The sequence below is a fragment of the Labrus mixtus genome, chromosome 11, assembly GCF_963584025.1.
Source record: "Labrus mixtus chromosome 11, fLabMix1.1, whole genome shotgun sequence".
NCBI lineage: Eukaryota > Metazoa > Chordata > Actinopteri > Labriformes > Labridae > Labrus > Labrus mixtus.
The window spans coordinates 15,552,545-15,576,803 of NC_083622.1; the positions used below are offsets into that span (position 1 = coordinate 15,552,545).

General features: G+C 42.6%; 1 protein-coding gene across 2 annotated transcripts in view; it reads right to left on the bottom strand.

The window, feature by feature from the left end:
• The window catches only part of grik5 (glutamate receptor, ionotropic, kainate 5), an 83,298-nt gene extending 60,673 nt beyond the window's left edge, over positions 1–22,625 (bottom strand). For both annotated transcript variants that reach the window (XM_061050300.1, XM_061050299.1), the window contains exons 1-3: positions 22,286–22,625; positions 21,879–22,051; positions 16,761–18,760 (exon numbers count right to left, since the gene is read on the bottom strand). The gene's annotated coding sequence lies outside the window, so the exon portion shown is untranslated. The remainder of the gene's footprint in view (positions 1–16,760; positions 18,761–21,878; positions 22,052–22,285) is intronic.
• Positions 22,626–24,259: the final 1,634 nt, after the last annotated feature.

Here is a 24,259-nt window from a genome sequence, read left to right on the forward strand (position 1 = left end):
GTGCTCTCAAACTTTCACTCCAAATTGAAATCACCATTCAAATGTGGGTAAATATTGGATGTGTAAGGGTTTGTTTGAATCAAAAATTCAGAGTATGAAAAAAAACAGACCATGCCTTCTACTCCAGCAGGGATTTGAAAAGGCACTTATTTTTTCGACTAACAGGATTTGATGCAATATGTGAGCAACTCGGCCATTTCCTTTGTGCATTGCAATGGGAGTGTTGATGACATGAATGTGTTAAGGAGAACTGTCATGTTTTTCTCATAGAGCGTGCACACTTCATCCTTTTCCACATCAGAGTAAATGCATGTCCAAGACTTCTGCTGGCTGAGCCCGCCTGCTTCTAACAAACATAAATGAATATTTAAGACTCTCTATTCTATTATACTCACTGTTAATTGATTCAAAAAGTCATTTCCTGGTGTTTTTGATGCCCGAAAATGTGTTTGCCATATTTGAGATTCTACTCTATAAATGATTGTTTATGGGAGTAATGCTTCTTGGGCCAAATCACCTGCTAACACTTTGACCAGGGACGTTAACAAAACACTCTTAAAACAAGGAATCTCTGGATGACTTCTCTGCTTCTCCCTCAAAATGCACGAAATGTAATTAAGAGTGCCGGGTTTCTGTGACACTGTGACATCTAACCACAGCCCTCTAATTATCCATGACTGTAAATATCATATAATTCCACATTGAGGCACAAATTACACTCGGGTACCACATCCACTACTAAATACTGCTGAGAAGCATTGACACTCAGATGCCTCCGTCTGTAGCCGCGCCACAGGTCTCACCTTTCCCCTGTCTGTCAACATGCCATGAACAACACTCCCACACAAACACACATGTACACAAACAGGCAAATGCACCATCCAATGTAATCATTTTCACACCACTGAGAGAACACATGGAGGGAGAGAGTGAGAGAGAGAGAGAGACTCAAATGAAACACAGGCAGAAAGATTAGCTTGACAGAACCAAAATAAGGGCGTGATAGAAGAGGGGAGAGCAAAATGGAGAATAGGTGAGAGACAGGGAATGAGAAGAAAGCTCATAAAACAGCGAGACAAAGCCTGTCACTGAGCAGTAGCATAAAAATAATAGAAAAACAAGAGGGAAAGGAGGACAGACAGTGGTAGACTAGAGATCGGATATAGTGAGGGTAGACAATGAAAATCAACACTATTTCATTTTTCTTTAAAAGAAAAAGACAACTGCTGGAGAAGAATTCCTTAATGAATAGATAGGAGGAGCCTGGAGGATAACACTATATTTATACGCTACTATGCCATTATTTATTAGTTTCTCTTCTTCTCTCCCCCGCTCCCTTTGCTGCCTCCCTTTGACGGGCCTGGTTTTTTAATAACATGCATATCTTTGTTCTTCTTGATTAAGGGATGGAGATTGTGAAGACAGCGCCGCAGGGGCTGTGAAGTGAAGACCACACTCCTGCAGGATGGAGGACAAATCTCCCTCCCTCCTTCATCCATCCTCCCCCACTTCCATCACATTCCCCCCCCCCCCCCACACACACACACACACACACTGTGTATCTTCACTCTATCATCATCATTCCTGTGCTCGCTTTCTCAGTCGGGACTTTTCTCCCCTCACACATCCTGGGTATAGCCTACTCCCCCCCCACCTCCGGTCATATTCATCTCATCAAACACTTCTGCATCTACAACCATCTACACAGAAGAGCCTCTATCACACCCCCGTTAGTTCAAATGAGGGAAATGTTGATACTTTTTTTTATTCAGTTTAATCATTTAATAGTAAATAAAGCAAGCAAAATTCTACTTAACATATGAATCCCTGGGCAAGTAATATATCAAAAGTTACATTTCCTAGAGTGCTGCTGTTTAAATGTTTAAATTTGTTTTATCTCTGTATTGATATTCATACAGGAATTGCTCAATTCTGTTGCATTGCAGTATCACAATCTTTGTAATTCTGTATATTATATTAATATAAATCTAAACATTGCCCCCTCTGAAGTCTGGTTGATGATTTAAAATATTGCATAATCCTTATAACGCCGAGGATTATGCACTCAAAATGTATATGTTGAAACTGTTTAAATCTACAAGATTTGCACACATAGAAGTGACAGGTGAATTAGTAATAGTAGTTAACTTATATTTGATTCAGGGGGTTATTGAAAATAAATGCTTTCTGGTGATGTTTGTCAGTACACACATCAGGCCACCCATTGATCCAGACTGAAATATAATATGAGTACTGGGCAGCTAAAGAGTAGATATTCTATCTGCCAGTCAAGTTTCTTGTAACACATCATGTAGTAGTCCTCGAATCAGATTTATTCAGGAAACCATTAATTAATGATTCAACACTTGTTCTTTAACTACTCACAAAGACTTTACTGATAATATAAGCCTTAATCTTTCACAAACATCTAAAGCCTCTTGTGCTAAATCAATTTGCAAGATGAGATCTCTCTCCCCCCCAAAAAAGAGCTGTCTAAATATTTAAAATTCCTTTTTTTGCTTTCACACCACCCTCACCACACTATCCTCCACTACCCCAGCTCACCCTGCTGGTAACAACCCGATCCTCCTGCCTCCCCTGCACATTAACATGACAGCCGTCAGCACCTCTGTGCAGCCTGGCCTTTTGCACTGAGAGTCTGTGAGGATGCGTGGACGGGTTTGTTTCTGTGAAGATGTGTCATGGCACGTGGTTCAGTCAAGTGTGCGGGAGTTGTGAGTGAGAGCATACAATGCATGCATGAATTCTCTTTCATATTGTGGGTGTGATTTTTATTTTTGTATATTCTCAGCTGTATACTCTCTACTTTTTGGTTTATTGCACCATTTACTCCTCCACTTCAATTTGACAGCTTACTTTCTAGAATAAAGTTTTAATTTAAATCATATCATCAGATCGTTAAATGGGATGTACTGTATTTAATTCAAGTGCCAAACTGATAACAAAATGCTTGTAGTTCAAATTACACACATTTGTACCAGATTTAATATTGAACGCTGCTTACATGTTAATGTTTCAGTAATAAAATCCCATAATATAAGAACACTGTGAGAGGGACTCTGCTGCATAATGAGTATTTTAATATTTGATACCTTTGTTAATAGATTTAGCTGATCACATTTAATTTAATCGGAGATTCACCCAGAAGAGAATACAACCTCATTTACCTAGATTGGTATGCAGATGGTTTTGCATTTGCTTTGCTTGAACTTAGTGTCAGTGGTTTTAATGGGAACTATTTCCTAGAAAAGTAGTTCCAATAAAAAGTGTTCACTGTAAGTGCTGTTGCTCACACAGAGTTACTGAGATTCTTTGAGGGGGTGGGGGGAAGAGGCCTTGCTGTTACATTTTTGAAAGGTAATATTTTTTTGAGTGAGCACTGCATGGACGCAGAGATATCTTTAAGGCTGGGTGATCGATGTTTAAACTATGCGAGTGGTATGCTATATGGGGGGAGTGAAGTAAGGTGTTGAACGAATGCATTTTCTTTATGGTAATGCAATGTTTATTTAAGTAATGTATGTCTTAATTTTTCCTCCTCTGCCACGTACCTTGGCAAGCATCACCACAGCAACCAAACCCAGACAGGCCTCTGCCTGAGGCCGCCTTTTATTGGTCCAATAAAGCTTGAACAACTGCTGCCTTCAATCAGCTGCTCTAACTAAATATGTGGGTTTGTGGATGTGTGTGAGTCAACGCGTTTGTGTTCTATGAATGAGGATGGATGACTTTGTGTGTCTACAATATGTATGTCTGTGTGTCATATCACATTTAACGCATCGCTTCACTCATAGCGCATTGTTGCAGATTCCTCCTCTCCTATCACTTTTTTTTCTCTTTTGCGCTATCTGTTTCACTGTGAGGCATTTTTTCCTTTTCCTCCCTTAAGCCTGTAATACATGTGTGGCGACACACACACACGCGCGCACACACACACACACACACACACACACACACACACACACACACACACACACACACACAGAGACGGATTGCGGATGTGCTGACACAAGATATTCTTCCTTCCGCATGAGCCATCTCCTCTAAGCTTTGGGTCAGGACGGAGCACATAGCATCCACACACCAGTAACAGCTAAAAGACTGGATCCCATTCCCTCAAAACCAAAAATACACAAACACGTCCACAGAAACCAAAACACACACAGCACACATGTGTGTTGCTATTTTTCATTATCCTCCAATTCTCTAGAAGCCTTTCACCCCCCCCCCCCCCCCCCCCCCCCCCCCCCCCACCCCACACACACAACGCTTCCTAATGGTCCTCTTTCTCTCCCTCGTTCCCTCCTGAAACAGAGGTGAAGGGCACCGAAAAGAGCAGATGAGAGAGGGAAAGAGAGGGTGACTCTAATGGTGATGTTTTTCAATTGGGTTGATTTATGGCTGGCTGTTAACCATTATTTTACCGTTTACTCCTGCAGGCTGGAGGAACCAGGCTGGACAGCTCAAGCTAGAGGGTAGAAAGAGAAAGACCAGGAAACATAAAGTAGGAAGGATGAAGAGGAATGTCTGCAGGCTGTGAGGATGAAGACAACTAAGGCACAAAAAGCTAAAGGAGAATGAAGAAATAAGGGAGTGAGTGGGAGAAAGATAAAGAGAGAGAGCAGAGGGGGCTTAATGAATGTAAAGGCTATTACAATGAGGTGAGGTAAATTGTCCATTAACTCAAGAGTTTCTCATGCGTGTGTGTTGCCTCACCATAACGTTCCAATTTAGCAGGTTACACTCTGATGCTTTCCCTGCCAGAGACTTGCAGGGCGTCTTGAGGAAACAGAGTAAAGACTGACGTTAGATGGAGGAGGAGTGATCGCGGTGGACAGATAAGAGGGAAGAGAGAATTGAAACAGAGGAGAGGAGAAAGTAAGACCGAGAGGGAGGAAATGTAGTGGTGAAGGAGAGATAAGGGAGGAAGATAGGGGGAGGGGGGGGCAGAGAGAAAATATTGAGAGTTGAGAAAGAGAGCAATAAGGGGAGAATTGATAATTCAGCTGGAGAGGAGCAAATTCACAGGGGGAGGGAGATAGCATCGCTCCTTCAGATACGGGGGGGGGGGGGGGGGGGGGGGGGAATAGCCACTGCGGTGGGACAGGATCAAGATTTCAATACAAACCCAAAAGAAACAGAGAGCAAAACATTATCACACAGCAAGACACACAATTATTACTTTGGACAGCCCCTGTGAGAGGGGAGCGAAACAACAAAGAATCAGCTCGGGCAGTCTTGATGCTCAACAAATGACACAACAACTTGGTGTCAGAAAAAAGGGGGTGAACTGGATGGGAGGCTAATCTGTTTTAATTGGTCTGTGCAATCACAGGGTGCGATAAAGAAGATAATGAAGGGAGGGACCGAATGACTTCTTCCTCTGATGCGGCCTAACTGGCTAAATTAAGCCTGTCACATCAATGTCATTAAAGTGATTCAACTACGGATATCAAATGTCACATTTCAATTAATATTTAATGAGTGGAACGAGGGTGCAGGAATAGATAACGCACCTCATTCGACAGAATATTTGCACACCGCACAGTTTGACGCTAGTGCTGGCAGGCATTTAGTTGGCAGCGTTTCCCTACCGCAAACACAACAAAAAAAGACACCTGTCATTAGCACTTATAATGAGTCCATTTGGTTTCTAAGTAGCTTGTAGTGGTTTAAGAGGAAAAGCCACACACACACACACACACACACACACACACACACACACATTCCTTTAGCAGCCTAAGAGCTAGCATGAGTTTGAGAAGTAGTTCCTGGCTTTGGTTTTGGTGCGACAACATTTCTTGGACTACGCTGATCTAAGCAGTTTTGACAGATGTCAAGTCGAAATGACGAACACACATCAAGGAATGACTGCTTTAAGATGTATGTTTATCTCTGCTTTGCCTAATTGTTTATGAAAGCATGTGTCGGCGCCAATGAATGCATGTATGTGAGTGTGTGTGTGTGCATTTGGTAAATCTGTGTTTGGAGGCTGCCAATGTTTGCAGGAAAAAAAGGAGCCCACACTGTATAAAACGGATTACCCGACTATTATGGAGGAGCTGTCAGATGCCTATAAGACCAAAACACATCTCCCCTCCCGTTTTCCTTTAACCGATGTTGCTTAATCTTCACCCAGATCCGCCTCAGCAAGACTTAAGGGCTGTTACTGATTCCTCTTATGCTTTCAGATGAACCCTATGCTCTGACATGTATTCAGCTAGTCAGATAAAAGAAAAAAGAAATTAAAGTGCACAGCCTGAAACACTGATGGCAAGGCTGTGAAAACTGAATTTTTGGCCCTGGGTGATGTGGGGGAGGGTCAGTTATGCAGAGGGTTATTCATAACCAGCAGCCTAACATACTGGAGGCTATCAAAGCTCCAACGAGTGTATTAGCATTTCACCAGGCTGAGTTTCTAATCACACCACAGCTTCACAGTGCTGCATGGGCTTATAAGGTGCTAGTTCATTTTCTCAGCCTTGGGGGAGCACTGGGTTAATATTATAGGAGCCTATAGATGAGTTATGATTTGAGTGGAGGTGCAGGGAGTGTTATGTAATTTACGCTATATCGTTATCTGCAGTAATAGACATTATCATCCGTTTGTTTCCGGCAACATCTCCTAAATGACATTACAGTGAAACTCTGGAGATTAGTCTGATGGTTTTCTTTAGAAACGTGCAGACGAAGGAGACTCATTAGGTATCTGACATCACACTTGCGAGGTGATTTTGAAATTGTGAGAAATTAAAAGATAATGCAGTTGATGATCTCAAATGTTTTCATTTCCACACGGTACACTTGAGCTTTGTGGAGTTTTCTTTCTAATTAGCGCCTCTATTCTTTCTAATGCTTGCATGCACGATTAGACAAATATTGAGAGTTCAAATGATAAGCACTACCGGATGAACTTTCAGTGCAGTGAATTGATCAGGGCCACAGTTCTTTTATCACCATGGCCTCGTGCGCTCTAATGAGCCTCACACCTTCAGCAGAGCAAACATCTCCCATGTTTATTCATGACATGCCAATATGGACGACTTCAAAAGATCGTCCGGTGGCTCTTTCAAAGGTGTCGCTCTTCCTCTCTTCCTGAGTTACAGTAGCGCTCCTTTGGCCCTGCCTGCTGCACCTGTCTGCCTGCCAGGACTCCAGCTTTATTTACCGTAAAGCTTTCACACAGATAAACACAGCAACCGAAGCACACACACAAACACACACACACACACACGCGCGCAAGGGAGGCACATGCAATTTGTGCACAAACACGCTTCCCCGATTTTGGCTTACGATCAGAGCGAAACAAAACAAGGCTGTTCTCGGCTCGCCTGTTTGTTTGATTCCTGTCTGTCGTTTTGTCGATTGTTCTCGCTCAACACACCTTAGTCATTTTTCATCTGCCTCATTCCTGATTGCTTTCTTTCCATCTTTTCTCTGTGCCGATCTTCCCGTGAGAAAGCAGCGGCCTGAGCTACAGGAGGTGGTCTGAGGTGGTGGGGGTCGAGAGAGAGGACGAGGGGGAGAGTTAGTTTGCACCCCTCTCCTTCCTGACGGCTAATCAATGTGTTTGGGTTTCCCCCTGTGGCTGTAGCCCCGGCGGCTTGAAAGGTGAGCCCTGCGGAGCTTTCCCTTTCCTCCGTGAGGGCACAGAGAAAACCAGGCGCCCTAAGTCTGGCAGATTAGCAAGCCACTGGAGGACTTACAACTTTCTGCTGAGCTATCGCTTCCTATCTCCTCCCCCCCTACGCCTCCTCCTCCTCCTCTGCCTCTAACATCCCCTCACTAGAGAAGCCTCGGAGGATACGGTTGTACACACACACTTCCCTTTATTAGCATATTTCTGTATTTGGGTTTTTTTCTTTAAAATGGATTATTGTACAACAGTGTTTTAATATCCAGGCCTCTGTGGGAGAGTAAATCAGATTGCTGTTGTAATGGTTTGGTCTCTTGTGAAAGAAGTCCTGCCTTTTCTCTGCTTCACAGCAACACTGAGTGAGATGGATTCATGGCGGCAGCAAAGATGATGGCCCACAGGTAACCATTTAGATGAATTACAAACACACACATGCACATGCACACACAGACAATCAGACACATTCCAATCATCCAAACGGTACATTGATCTCTGCAGCGGCATGGCCCAACAGGCCTTATTGCCAAATGAAAACAAAGGCTGCATGTTCAGTGCTGACACACACCATCAGTCACAGATAGCCTGCAGTCACAATGATTACCTCCTGTATGTAAATCCATTGAGCAATAAGGCAGGTTATCCCCTTATGAGACGCTGTTGTTATTATCGTGGACAGGATATCACCAGCAAGAGCCACCGGCCAACTGCTGGCGACTGATTATGTCCCATTGAGACTTGATGGCCAAATTGGAAAATGGTGATATCAGGAGGCGAGGTTAAAGAAAATCTTCTGTACAAATTATGGCTGTGTGTTTTGTCCTCATTTGTCGGAGTGGACAAAGGGCTGTAAACAATAAGTCTTCACTGGGGGAACAACATATAACTGCTAATAAGCTACCTGGTGTATATTTGGATTTTCACCAGGAGACAAACAGATTAAAAATATCATACTATGCAGATTATAAATAATTGAAGCATTAAAGTTTTGTCCTGTGTGTACTGAGAGAGGTCAATTGTAGTTCTGAGTGTTATGAAGTGATGCTGCAGTTTTTCTCTCAGCTGTAAAGAGCCAGGTCTGAAAGGCATAAGTGTTGGTATTTTTCAAAGGTGTTTTTCAAGATGCTGTTGAAACCTTTCTTACGGAGAGGATGTTTGATTAAAAAAAAAGGCTGTTGGAAGATCGCTAAAGACTTATGTTGCTCAAAAAGACAAGGATATCAGCAGACAAAAAGTGATGTTCAACATTTGGGGCGCTAATCCATTTCAAGCAAACGATGCCTCATGATTTTAGCAAGCTAGCCAATCTGTTACAGTTTGTCAGCATTGTAGCCCCTTGCAGGTCTTTGTTTTGTCTTAAATAAATCTTGTCTTGTTTATGCTGCCCCCAAGTGGCCTAAAATTAATAATTGCAAGTTTAGGTAAAGTAAACTCAATACAGCACCTGCTAAATCAGAACTATAATCAGCAGTTCACTCACTAATTACCAAAACTTAGCAGCTTTATAATCAGGCAGCACTCAAGTAAGAGCACAAAATGTTGTGTCTCAAGTTTTGGTCAATATTTTCTTATGTTACTTACTACAAACAGAAAACAGCTGTTGTTGGTATTACCATCCATATGCAACCTTTCAGCCTGTTTTACTTTGGATCAAAGACCCTCTCGTGAGGAGCTGGTGGAGCTCTGTCTGTATGAAATGCATCGATTCTGACATCTTCCACACAGGCACTAGTCATGACTTTGGCAGAATGAACAGATTTCATCACATACTGAATTCAAAGGAATAATAAACACACACCGGAGCAGAAAAATACAGCCGTCATCTTGACAGATAACATGTCTTGACACAATCAGGAAGAAAATGCAGATACAACATTTCTATTACACACACAAACACATTGAATGGAGAAAAAAAGGCAAACACTGGCCAGATCCTTACACGCAGACATACTTTATGCTTATGCTGCTCACACATGAAAATACACAAACAACTCGACAATCTGCTGGTGTACAAACACAGCTAATCGAGCGTACATAAAGCATTTTTTTTCTTGTGCCTGTAGCATTTCTGAGTTTGGGGAGAGTGAAAATTACTTGAAGAAAGAGTGGATTCAGACAAAAGCACAAGTTAAATTACTCGAGCTTTAGACTCTGATTCCTGAGCAAATGAATAGCTCGGCACAGCTTGAAATAAAAAAAAAACGGACAAAGAAATCTTTGGATTACATCAAGAAGCAATGTACCGCAGACAAATAAAAAAAAAAGGTTCTTCATTTGAACTGAGCCTCTTGGATGATGTACTGATATTGTTCAGATTAAGAAAAGAAGGAAAGAACACAGGAAGGTGTCAGAACAGTAAAAGAGTTACTGTGGTTTAGTGAAGCATCTTTTCATTTTTTTTGACACACTCACCTCCATATGAGCTTAATTATGGTCGACACCTCCTTCCCTTCTTCGTCCGAATTCACAGGCTACCATTTTCTGACCAAGAGAGTTATACCCCCAAAAGGCAACCATGCAGATAATATCCTTCTTTTTTGTGGCACCTCTGTGTATGTGGTTGCAGCAGGGGGCAGTGGAGGGGGGGGGGGGGGTCAACATGGAAGCCAAGTTTTTACTCTGCGGAGAGAATCTTTTGAACCCTCTATTCTGTAAAGAAGTGAGTCTCAGAAGTCTATAAAATGACAAGACAGTTAATTAATGCAGTCTGTTGTTTTTTTAATTCAGTTATAATGACATGATAGGAGCCCATTTGGAGTGTTATTTTTCATTGTGTCAATTAAATATTCAGCAGTTTTAAATCAGGCAGTAGCCCATAATCAACTGCTGCATCACCATTTGGACGGCGGCAGCTGAGCTGGAACTGACTCGCATGTTAATACCTCTGATTGGTGGCGCTGATTACAGGCTCTTGACTCACAAACCCAAAATACTAGTGTTGTGGAAACAATTAGACACGGGGCAATATTTGGAATCGGCAATGAAGGTGACAACTTCCTGTTAAGTGGATTAAAATATTACAGATTATTTCACAGTGGATGAGGCATCCGCTGGAGTCTGACATCTGGCCAGGTAGATAATGCCCTAAATGAGAAGGATATAATACCAAGCTTTATATTTTTGAATGATATTGGAGATGAAAATTCTAATGTTCTTGCCTTTATTTACATCCTGGGCATGACATGTATGTTTATGGCAATTATTATTTTATGACAAAATGTTGCGTCATGTTTTCTAGATACACATTGGATTAAAATACAGTGAAAGAGTTTACGAAACTTCCTTCACTGGGACAATCTGCATGGGCATTCCATGAAATACAGAGCTTATTTTTCATTCTATGATTCCTATATTTTGATGTTATAATGCTTATTCCAGTATAATAATCTTGACATTGCAAAATGCTCTTTCATTCTAATCCAAGATGTTTTTTTACTGCTTGCCACAAATAAACATTTTGGATATATAGACTCAGGAGAAATCTTTTGAGTGGTTCCCCTATTGAAGAGATTGATTCCCTAAAGTCTGTTTTATGTGTTATTGTTCATCGTATAATACATAAAAGCATGTGTTTTTGTTTAAGTGTGTTTTTTATCTGTAGAAAGGAAAAGACAAAGCTGTTTGAAATGAAGATTACACTTATATAACATATGTGGTCTTCAAGTACACGGGTAATTTTGCAGCATTTAGCAGCAGTAACATCAGTCCATTTGTTGTAAATTATTCTTAGGGTCTCAATTAACATTCACCAGTTAGGCTTATTCTTTCTTTATGAGAAAGCTTAGGGAAGACCACCCAAAATACGAGGAAATTCTTGTCTGACGGAGTTCCACCTTGGTGTCCTTTTAGTCTAACAGAGCTGATCTAAGACCTACATATATTAATGATGAGCTTTAGAGAGCAGTGATACCTGTAGATATCATGATGAGGGCCATTATCACGCTGTCTGGCACACTGCAGCTCAGCAGAAGCCTCAGTATAACATTAAAATGTAAAATAGACTCACTAGACCAAGGATGACACTGCTGGTAACCTGAACGACTAGAGAACATTTTTTTCTCCCACAAAGGCAATTACATAGAATAGTAGCAGAATGGATGAACAGTATAAGATAGCCTCAGCTCATACTGTAATAAAAGACATTGCCCTTCAACTGAAGTCACACTCTATTTACAGGCTTAACAAAAAGACTCCCGAACACAAATACATATCGTCATGATCTACTATCATTTTGTCTCTTCTGACTGACATAATGAAATCTAAGATCAGAACATCCACCCTGATAATACCCATCACTAGTCTATCTGAAAATAAAAGAACATGGAGATTAAGCCAGTTTTCCTTATTTTGCAGCATGACCCCCTCAGGTGTGTGCAGACAGGTTTGATCAGTGATTGCAGTGTGACAACCCCTGCTGAGACTCCATTTTATAGCTGCAGGCTTTCTCTGCTTAGTCACTGATTAGATTAAAAGGTGCGCTCTTTCACTCTGAAATGTATCCTCTGATCTTCTGAAACATGGACTGACACCACTTGACTGATAAATATTCCATGAAGCTGGCAAAGGTTTAAGTGCTGAAATGTGTAAACAGTGTAGTAAAATCCAGCTCTGTTTGAAGTTTTACAACAATTATACTTTCAGAGTGGAGAAAAACTATTTTATGTTTGGCATTAAAAGTATTGACTCTCTGCCCGGCCTAATTAGAAAAGAGTTTTCTGCTCTGTTTTAATTATTTTATCCTGTGATTTAATGTTAATTCTGCCTGCAAACTAGCCTTCCCTCGTGGTGCAATAAAGGCTGCATTTCATTGAATACAACAAGCAAACGAGGCACGCTGGACCAACCGCAGCTGAAGCTTAAAACATGATGAGCACGGTGACATAAGCAAAACCCTCTGGTAAGAAAACAAGAAATTGACATAGACTTAATGAGCAGTCATGCCACTGCCACCATGAAAATAACACGCAACACTACCCAGAATGCCATTCGCCAGCCTTGCTGTATTCTCTCGGGGACAGGTCCTGAAATGACCTCAAATCAAGCCCATCAGCCTTTGTCACTTGTCACAGACACACAAGGAAGCGGCGATGTTGCGCTAAAACATTATAGCTGTGACTCCGAGAGACTCGGTCAGCTGACTGATCAGGACAGAGCTGGTCAGGACAGATCACCTGAGCCTCACAACGCATTTCAATTAAACTGATAGAATACTGACCTTTCTGCTAATGCTTATGCAGGACAGTGTCATTGTTGCAGAAAGTGGCATCCTGGGAGTATCAACTAGTAGAGCACTAAATAACCAGAAATACACAAAGCAGCTACAGTAACAGTACACCAACGCTCACACTTCCATCCGTTTCACACACATTATACACATTGCTTTTATCTTTTTGCAATCCAATCTTAATGACTCCATTAACCGAGGGGCCATTAGCAGCATTCACTTTATGGCCAGCCAAACAGCCCAGCCGGGAGCACATTACTGAAAGGGCATGTGTGTCCTAATGTCCATTTTTTGTCGTCCTTCACACACACACACACACACACACACACACACACACACACACACACACACACACACACACACACACACACACACACACACACACACACACACACACACACACACACAAGCACACACACACACACAAGCACACACACACACACACACACACACAAGCACACACTCACTCAATCTTTTCCCTCAAGGCCAGCTAGCCTGAAGCAAGCAGGAGTGGACAAACAGCTAGGCAAACAGGGACATTTTTTGTGCTCCATTAGGCAATGAGGAGCAAAGGTTTAGTGCAAGGCTGCAGTGCCTCGCGCTGGTGGTCAAGCGAAGGAAGATTGAAGGCAGAGGAAGCTGAAGTGCTGCTTGATTGTAGAAGAGATTTCATATCCTGAATTAGCAAGGCTCATTTCAGAGCAGGGGACTCAAAGAGATACTTCAGGGGTGACTTGCCATGCAAGAGGCATCATGGGGAATGATTGCAGAAGCCAATCACACTCATAAAGAAAAAAAAGATGAATTCAGTGTTGATAAAAGTAAAAACAACCATCAATTCCTGCTATGACACTATGAATACCAATTCATCTGCATACATCGAAACAAACAATTTCTTAAGACAAACAAGTGCAAATAGTTAATTGTAAATGATTGGTTATAAAATCATCTTTTTTTATTCATCCCCTCTGGCAGCTCACCTCCAGTACCTTTTTAAGACTGAAACATTTCCTGTACATCACAGCACAGTTAAAGACATAACAGATGCTGACCAAAGAACAGCTGTTACTACTAAAGAACTGTAAAACGAGTAATGAGGCAAAAGATCTGAAAATGTGTTTTCTGCCTTAACAATAAAAGAAGTGAGGAATCATCAAGGAATGAAGTATGAAATCAAGTATGAAATCAAGAATGACAACTGGAACCAGCTAATAGAAATCTAAGCCAACAATTAGACAGTCAAACCCTGAGGGACGATGGGATCGCTGATCTGAAAGGACCTGACTTGTGCAAACAGGAGGACGGGAAGCTCAATGTGAAAATTATCTCATGAACCATGTGAATTTCTGCCACAATTCAGACCAAGTGGAGTGAAATGATTGTACAGTAGACTGTACCAACACACTACACTGCTGCTGTGAAAAGCACTTAAAAAGGAAGACTAAACGGCAAGAACACGCTCCTGATAATTTGGTATTTGGCATCATCCCCATATTGCCTTTCTGTTTCTGTATGTCACGCTGAGCAGAGGGCATGTGATTCAACATGGATGCTTTTTGACCAGAGCTGTTCTGGTTCTGCACAGTGACTCATACATTTATTTTGTGGCTATGGGGCTCAGCTGGGGGACAGCTTGGGGTCAAAGTTCATTTTGTTGTCAGTGCAGCAAGTATACTCCCTGACATATACATGAAGCATTCACTAGATGACAAATGTGCTGCATGGGAACAGAAAGTGAAATGGATGGTTGCCAACTTGTAGTAGTTTGAGGCTGTTTTAAGCTGCATGTTTTTTGATGTGTGTCATATTTCATTGATTTTGTTTTTTGCCCCCCACTCTGGTTTGTTGTTTGTTATTTTTATACTATACTATCAAATGCCTCCTGCTCCTAGAAAAGCTTTAGCTCTGCAGGCAGATGGGTGCTCCAGCTGAGAGTAGAGCTAAGATGCTCCGTGTCTCCAAGGAGGGGGGTTCGAGCTCAAACCTTCCCTGATATTAGCTAAGTACACTGGGATCAGTGGGTTTCTGAAGGTTGTACTTTACTTCCGCTCAGTAGGACTGGACAGCGGTTTTTGCTGCCTGCTTGTTTTTTCTCTCCTCCCGAGGGGGTAGTAGACCATTTATCAGCTACCAGGAGAACATGTATCGATGTGCAACACAGCCAGGGAATTCAGCTTTTATTACACATTAAACTGCAAGGTCAACTTGGCAGGAATCCGTGTCAAATCTGTCAAGCGCAGAAAACATGAAACAAATAGCCCACGCAGACGATGTGGTGTAAAACATCAAGATAAGGGGCAGACGTCTAAACATGAGAGCTTTGGTTTATGTTTACGCGTGTGGGATCAGGTAATACAGAGACGTTTCCTAGTTTATGCTTTTTGTCCCTTTATGAGTTACAGTGACACATTCACAGCTGAAAAAGATAAGTTGAGTCAAAATTTATGTCACATAATTGGACAAAATGACAACCTTCATCCATTTGATCCAACTGTATTTTTTGCCTAAGAAACCTTGTTCATGGCCACTTTTCATGTGAATCATCACACCAGCTTTTGAGCTTTTAACATAGCAGAAAGCAGAGAAGCCATGTTGTGAAGCATGGGCCCGTTTGACAGTGTAATGTTGTCACTTCTGTCATGCCTTTGATGCCATCATATGCCACTCCTCCTCTCTTCTCTGGCTCTTGTGACAGTGACAAAGGGGATCGGCAGCAGCGTGTTATCAGTGTGCAGCTGCAGTAATCGTATTATTTAGTAATCTTAATTCTGAGAGGCTGACCAACAGTGTGAACAAAGCAGGGCCTTTGCTAAGCCCATCAGAGTGCTCCCATGGAGCAGAGGTCTTTTCCTGCTCCATGGCCCCTCCAGGCCAACGCACTCCCATCTCACTCTCTGTTTCTCACCCTCCCTCCCTCGATCCTCTGTGTCCTCCTCTCTGTTGCCTGTCTCATCCCCCTTCTTCTATCTCCAGAATGTTTTTCATTCCCTTGATTTCTTTTTCTTTTCCCTTTTTTGCACCCTCCCAATCTTCTCTGTCTCTGTAACGCTCTGAGCTGGGAGTTTGTGTAATGGCGTTATTCACAGTTCATTGGTCTGTTTGAAGGGACTATCTTGATTGAGCGTCTCCCGGTGCAGGGCCTGGTGACTGTGGGAGTGTATAAAGATGTGGATGTGTCCACTGAGATAGATGGGCTCAGTAATATGCAGGACATTGCAGAGGCTGGGTCTTGGGATTCGGGTTCTTCCGAGGCAACACATAGACATGGAGATAAAAGGATGTTGAAATGATATGAAGCCGGGGTGTAACGCTCAGGGCATTAAGACTTAAAACATGAAGGCAACAAAGAACTAGTCAGGGAATCAGAATCAGAGTCAACACCCCCCCCCCCCCCCCCAATTAGTTCAAATTAACCTCAGGACCAATACGAAAGCACACACACACACACACACACCACACACATAAAGGCACCTCCTTTGCCTCTTTCTGACACCACTCTGATGCTGTTGTAAGCTTTGCTGTAAGATCAAAATCTGATCAAAACACACACACACACACACACACACACACACACACACTCTCACACACACACACACACACACACACACACACACACACACACACACACACACACACACACACACACACACACACACACACACACACACACACACACACACACTCTCACACACTGTAACTGCCTGGAGCAGAGGAAGCACAGGAAATCAAATCCGCTGTGAAGACACCATAAAACCAACACTGCAAAAAGACAGACCACATCTGTGTTTGTGCATACATGAGCTGAATACACGTTAATGACAGTCAGCACACATGTGAACAAACATACACACACACAAAAGGAAGAGAGAGAGTCCTACTTACAGAATGAATCAGACGTTATCAGAAGCGTTGTGCCATATTATCGCTGTAGTGGTGAGTCAACACAGGCATTGAGATGTGAGACCAAAGGGTTTCAGCACTTCAGTTGAGGGTGGGGGATGCCAAGGGGGAATCAGAGGGGTCCACACTGTGTCATTTGGGGGCTAAGGACATATGGAGGGAATCTGAAGGATTCCAGTGTTTATACTGAGATGGAGGAAATAATCCCTTTAGGACAAGGCAAGAAAAATCAACACTTGATGAAAGGAGAGGTTCAACTCTGTCTACAAAGAGAATGAGGGATTGATTGGACTGTGTTTTTCTTCTCTGAGAAGAAGTGAAGAAATAACAAGAGCCCTCCTTGACAAATAAGAAAAGAAATGGGGTGAAAAATTAGTCAATCACAACAGTGCTCCACCTTTCCTTTTATTCTGTCTTTTACTGCTTTCCCTCTGTCTGCCCAGCTCCTCAGGATTGTGGAGGGTTGGGGGGGGGGGGGGGGGGCGGGTGTAGCAGTGGTGCTGGCGGTGGTGGTGGTGGTGATGTGGGGGCTATGTGCAGAGGAACGCCAGCATCAGAAAACCAATCACTTCGCCAGACGACGAGAGAACATAAAGGAGTAAATGACAAGCAGATGAAGGGGAGGATTTCCGACACCTGCTCGCTCCCTCTGTTTCTCTTCCTCCCTCACTCTCTCTCTCCAACCTGTCTTTCCTTTCTAGTAACAGCCCCCTCCCTCACTGCCTGTTTTTCTTTTTTCAGAGCATGGGCTCTTGACTGAGGTGGATGCAGATGAAGTGAGATCCTCCACAAGCTACAAACACAGGGATGCTCCTCTTGTCCTTCCTGTCTCTGCTTTCTTTACTTCTCTCTGTCTCTCCCTTGCAGGCAGCAAAGAATGACAATGAATTGCACGCTGTCTACTGTGCCTGCACTGGATGTCTGCCTGGCTCTCTGCCTGACACTTGGAAAAGGCTGTGTACCTGTCTTCCTCTCTTCCTGTCTCTCTCTCTAGCCTCAGAGCTTGTCTGTCATTCGGTATAGCTGTCTGTTTACCAGGACATCTTTCAGTCTGTCTTCCTGCCAAACACTAAGATTCAAATTAGGTGGGTGCAGGGGGGACATAAGCCTACTCTCCTGCTCAAGTGCCCCCCCTAGTGTAAATCCTGACCCCTCCCCTGCCCATTGCGCTAACTAGCCTCCAACACGGTAGAGACGAATCGGAAAGTCTCCAAAAGGATTACTAACAACCCCAGTAAATTTTATTTTTTATTTCCCTTATCTGTCTTCTTATTTCTCTTCTCTACCTGTTTCCCTCTATTTCCTCTCCTGTGTGTCAGTCTCCTTGTTCGTTATCTATTCTGGACAGTCTGTCCCTCCTGTCTCTCTGTCACCAAGGGGGGATGAAAAGGAAGGGCGATGCTTCATAATGTATTACTCCACAACGTGAGAGAAAATGGTGAAAAAAAAAAAGATGGGGGAAAATGTGGGATATGGAGTGGGTTTTTTAAAAAATTGCTTCCTTAGAAAAAAAACGTCCTCCCTCACAAAAAATCAGAAGAAAGAGCGTTTCAAGGGGGGATTTTCAATTACTTGCTTTGGCCCACAAGCCAATCTGGAAAAGAGGCCCAGCTCTAAAGTGTGCACTAAAGTGTCGTAATCTCGATAGGATATCCAGGCGATAAATCCGGACATGTCCAAAAGCTCCATACCATTTCTCAAGCATCACTGCAGCTCATTTCATTTCAGATGAAGTCCAAGAAGCTTTTTACTGATGCTCTCAACAGGTGGACTGGATTTTAATTTGACTCCTTTTTCTGTCGACTCTGTTTCGAGCTCTCAGGATCTCAGTCAAGCTTGTCCAGCTTCAGTCCTTGCTGGGATGGTTCAGGCTGATGGCTGACAAAGTCGAAGGCAGTCAGGTCTAGAAAGCTCGTTGCCGCAGGGTCTCTACTGGCATCCATGCTGTCCATTTTGGTGTCCATCTCTGTGAGGCTTCAGATCTAGAAGTAGAAGACGAAGAGAGTCAAAGTAGAGGTGAGGGAGAGTGAGAGTGCATGAAAGGTTAGCATGGTGACATTTGTGTCACTCTGCCTTATCGCGCATGTCATTCTCCACCTCGTCACGCTCGACCCTGCCTGTCGTCCTGCTGTCTATTCCATCCTTGTCACTCTTCTCAGACTTTGCTGCTTGTTTGTTCCTTCCTCCACTTCACTCACCCTGTGATTTGATCCTTTTACTCTCTTCTAACAAGCTCATTTCCTAACACTCCCCCATCACATCACTCTTCTATTTCCTCTGTCCGATTTTTAAAACTGCACCTAGCCTGCTTTCATCCAATCATTTCTGCTGTCTTTTTCTTAAAATCAAAGCTAGCTGTCTATCACAATCCACAGTTTCCAGCACCAGAGGCAAGTGAGGGAGCACACTGAAGGACTGCAAGAAATTTGACTGGTCAGAATGCCTGAGGCATGTGAAGGACTAGAGTCAAAGCAACGGTCAGGTACACGTAGTCACACTTGACAGGGTATACTAGGAATGTGATTTTTTCCCCTAGAATTTAATCCGGCATTCCCACTAGGGGAAACATAAAGTATTTGGCCTGTTATGATTTACTAGAGCTTAACATTTGCAGTGAGAGAGGTGCATGTGCCTAATCCAGTTGGGACGTCCCTTAACACACTGACGGTCTGATCCACTCTGTGCCCTTGTTGCCCTCTTGTTGCCCTCTTTGCTAACGGAAAAGGCAAATGAGAGTCATGAGAGCTGTGCTGAATTACAAAAAAATGACACCAAATCTTCTCGATGGTAAGTGGATTCAACACTATACACGTAAGAAAGGGCTGTTAGCTAGCTGTGTACTGCAACTAGCTGCCTTATGGTAACGCTAGCTTGTCACTCAAGTGAAGTAGCTGAGGCACTGCTGATTAAACAGAGTTTATTCCTCAGTGAGTTTTAGGATAAGGCCACATGGGTTGCATTCAAGCAAATTACATATCAGTTTGAATTTGTTCAAACAAGATATTTTGTGGCAGCCCAGGTATAGACTAGCATTGCACTAGCTGTCAAACTAAATGAAGGGAAGCATTAAAAACATAATACAGGGATCACAGTTTGATTCAATGAAATATCAAAATTAGTCTTGTTGGGGGTAAAAGTCTGCCTTTCAGCTTTACATTCTCTTCATTTTAAATAGGTTACATGGCAGATGTATAGAATCTGTTGAATTCAGCAGAGCACTATTGAACTAGATAAAAAACATATTAGTAGAATACAAATGTTAGAATGAAAATAACCCTGGAGAAAAGGAGTGAATGTACATCAATATGAATAAAGGAACATTGACAGTTTTCCCATGTTTTTACACAAACTGATGCAAGATTACCTGCAACCCTTTTTATGTATGAGTTTCAATCTGTACTGTGAGATCTCTGACAGGTCATTATGTTTGTATTTGATTTCCCTCTCTTGCATCTTTTGCACACAACTAAAATGTAGCGCCTATGTGAAAACTGTGCTGAACATCAAATGTTCAGCTCCACGGAGGGTTTTGTTACAATTATGTACCTTTATAATCTGCCAAAACATAGTCTTACATCCCTGAAAACTAACAATGTTAAAGGCAGACAGGTATCCAGGCAGATGACAGATGGTAAAACAAACATTGGCCTGAGCTTTGAAAGACTTGGATGCCTGCTGAGTTTCTTTTTTTTTTCTATTCTAATAAATCACCCCGCATTTTGTCTAACAGATTGCCTTAATTTTTAAAAATAGCAGCAGGATTTCAAATCTTAGCTACCCAACAGGTAGTCTTTGCTGTTACTATGCAACAGTTTGCACCTGTTGAATATATGAAAGTCTAATAAAAAAAACTCTCAGTTCACAGTTAAATGAAGAATACCTACATAATTCAGAAAAGCACTGAATGGCATGTTTTTCTTTTGAAGTGGATGTCAATTAAGAGCTGTGTATCGATAATATCATCAATGTCAACAGAAGAAGAAATCATTATTAGGTTTAGTGACTCCTTACTTTTCTCCACAGTCCAGTAAGGTGATGGTCCATTTCAAATGAAATATTAGAGGCCATTCAGTGTTTCATCTCTAATCAATACTGCTGTGTGGATGGAACTGACCCTGCTGTGACACCCAGATCCTCATAGGACCATTTAGCATGTGTGTGTGTTGAGTAAGGTCATCGCTCAGTGTTTGTTTGTGTGTGCACCATTAGCATGCTTTCAGGTCACACATGAAACAGGGGCAGGTAGGTGTGAATTGGTGTGCAGGAGGAATGTCAGCAAGAAGTGCAAAGATGGAGGTACGTGTCAAAGGAGCGACAATGCGAGTGTGCGCGTGCGTTTGTCACAGCTGTCATGCCTGAAGCAATTAAACACATTGATCTACTTCATAACCTTCTGTTCCACCAATCCCACACACTCAGGCTGAACACACACCTCTGCCCTCCCTGCATTGTGCCTCAGACGCAAACACATGAAAAGCTTTCAGAATGATTGACACAGGCACAGAAATAGCACACACATACACATTTCCAGCACCTCCATTCAGTGCCTATGTCAGGAAAGAGACTCAAATGTCTCTCTGTATGTCTGAATTCAAACAGAATGTAGAGAGGATCTTGAAGAGACAGAAAAAGAGAGAGGGATGGATGGAGGAGAGTGGGGGGGAGGGGTAACACAGCCGATGAGGGAAAGTAAGAGAGGAGGGAAGAGGGAGTGAGGGGGGAGAGAAGCAACAAATTAAAGTAAAACATTCAGATTTCATTCAAATCCATTAAACTGGATAGACATGTGTGTGCCTTGATGTGGGGGAAAGAGATAAGGAGAGGATGACTGCTGGATGAAAAAAGAACCAGGAAAAGGAGGGATGGAGGAAAACAGGTGGGGGAGTGGTAGGGAGGTTGGTTGGACAGGGTGAGTGGTTGGGGGAGACATGGAGGAAACGAAGGGAAAACCCATCAGCAGTGAAAAAATACTATTAATATAACTGCAGACTGAAGAAGAGTGTGTAGTCTAAGAGATATAAGGAGCATGAAAATAGGAGGTGTGAAAGAGAACGTAAAGAGGGAAAAAAGGAGTAAAAAAAGAGGAGGACGGACACTCACCCATTTCAGCAGGGCATTCCACAGGCGAGCACAATCCCTGCTCTGTGATCCCATCCTGGGGAAAGGCGCAGCGAGATCCTGGAGCTCCCTCCACTGAATACAAATGGGGCTGCTATTATCAGCTCACACACACATTCTCACACACTACCGATACACGCACACACACAGCGGCACTGTGGAGGAAATGGCACAAACACACAGAGTCAAGTCTGGGGTAGTTGTTTAAATTGGAGGAAAAAAAAGCTGCTCAGTGAGGCACACAGCACTTCACAATAGAAGAGACATTGCAGCACTACTGCATTTTCATTCCCTTCTTCCCCTCTATTTTTGTCCTTCTTTAAACCAAAGCATCCATACACACATACAAACCTTGTACACTTGAATTCTCAAGCTATACATATACTTACAAAGCATATATTAAATCCAATCTGGCTGTATTCTAGCTCCTCCTCGGCTTCCAAGGATGTTAGAGAGAAATGAGTTGTCCGCTGTGTTCCTCTGCCTCCCTGTGGGTTCCTCACAGCGCTATCTGATGCAGAGATAAAAAGAGATGAAGGCTGACTCTTCGTCCTCCCTTATTTTCTCCTCATATCCAGTGTAATTCCAGTTTTTCTGTATCCATTTGTTGATTCAGGTCCAATCTGTCCTCCTGCCTGTCTGTAGACTTTGCTGTGAGTCGGCGACACGCGACGGCAAACTGCATTCACTTAGTCCCCCTCCCCTCTCTGCCTCTCTCTCTCTCTTCCCTTGCTCAATAGTATACCCGCTCCTACTTGGCTTTCTCAAATCTAATCAGCTCTGTCTCTCTCTCTCTCTCTCTCTCTCCCTCTCCCAGTACCCTCCCACTCTCTCCCTCCTCCTTCCTACTTTCCTACACCCACTGCTTTACTCTCTCTCTCTCTCTCTCCCTCCTAGGGATTTCTTCTCAAAGATGAATATCAACTCAGCCCCCTACCCTGTTTCTTCTCTCTGTCCGTTTCTGAGATAGACATTTGAAATAGGGGGGAAAGGCAAAACACTGTCCACAAGGAAAAACACACACATTCTGAAACACACACACACACACACACACGCATGCCATAGAAAGTGAGGGAGAGAGAGGTAAAGAGAAAAAGAGGGAGACAGAGTAATCATAGGGATGTGTTACATCCTCTGCCAGGGTAAACTAGCCTGACAGAGTTTGACATGGCTACATGCTCAGGGTGACAAACACTATCACACCACCACGCAACTCGCCTCATGCCCTATGACACACAGACACACAGCAACAGCATCAGATGTAAACACACAACTGGGCTCACATTTGGAGGCACATATTGACATTATGTCACTGATATGCACAAACACAAGCAGGGCAAGTAGAGGTAAACACAAACACAAGCATAAATACTGTCAGAGAGTGAGATAACATCTAACATGTTCATAGCCTTACACAGTGGGAAGTAACTAATTACATTTCCTCAAGTAGAATGTAATTTAGGAGCATTTGTAATTTTATTAGAAAGCTCAAGATTATGTCACTTCAGACTTTAACTTAACAAGTTTTATTTGACAGCTGTAGTAAATTATTATATTTTAGATTTAGATTTTTGGTTTGTTGGTGTTTTGGAGGGGTGGGGGGGCATTTACAGAATGCATGGCAGCAAAGACATGAATTGAAATAATGTGTAGAGAATAGAGATAGATAGATAGTTAGAAATATATATATAGATATATATATCTATATATAGAGAGAGAGAGAGAGAGAGAGATAGAGAGAGCGATGGGAAACCTAAGCAGCAATCCAGCTGAATGTAAACCCCTTGATGTTGCAGTTAAAGGTCTTAATACACACCTAGGCCACCAGTGTGCCAAGTAGATAGTGATTTTACAGACAATAAAACTTATCAGCTTTCACATTATCATGATTTACTTTTCAGTTGTGCAGTATATCTTAAAGCTCACATATATATTCCTTTTGAACCCATTTAAATAAGTCTCACACATCCTTAAAACATGTCTGTGGAGTTTCTTGTTCTAAATCCACTCTGATCCTGTATTTGATCATGCCTATAAACCCCTCTATTTCAGCCCTGCTCAGAACAGGCTGTTTCTGTGTCTGTACATTTAAATGCAAATGAGCTGTGTCTGACCACGCCCCTCTGGAAGGGCTTGGTTCGCTTGGGCTTTCTTACACCATGCCCAATTGTTTATGGTGAGAAGGCAGACTCACCATAAACAAAATGGTGAGCACAGAACTAACACCTAGCTGAGGGAGCGTCACCCACCTAGGGAAACTCTTCAAACGGCCTGTTTGTGTACACATTTCCTTAAAAGTGGAGCAGGCGAAAGATTGAGAGGATGGACTTTTCTCATAATTGGGGGTAGGATAGAGACACATA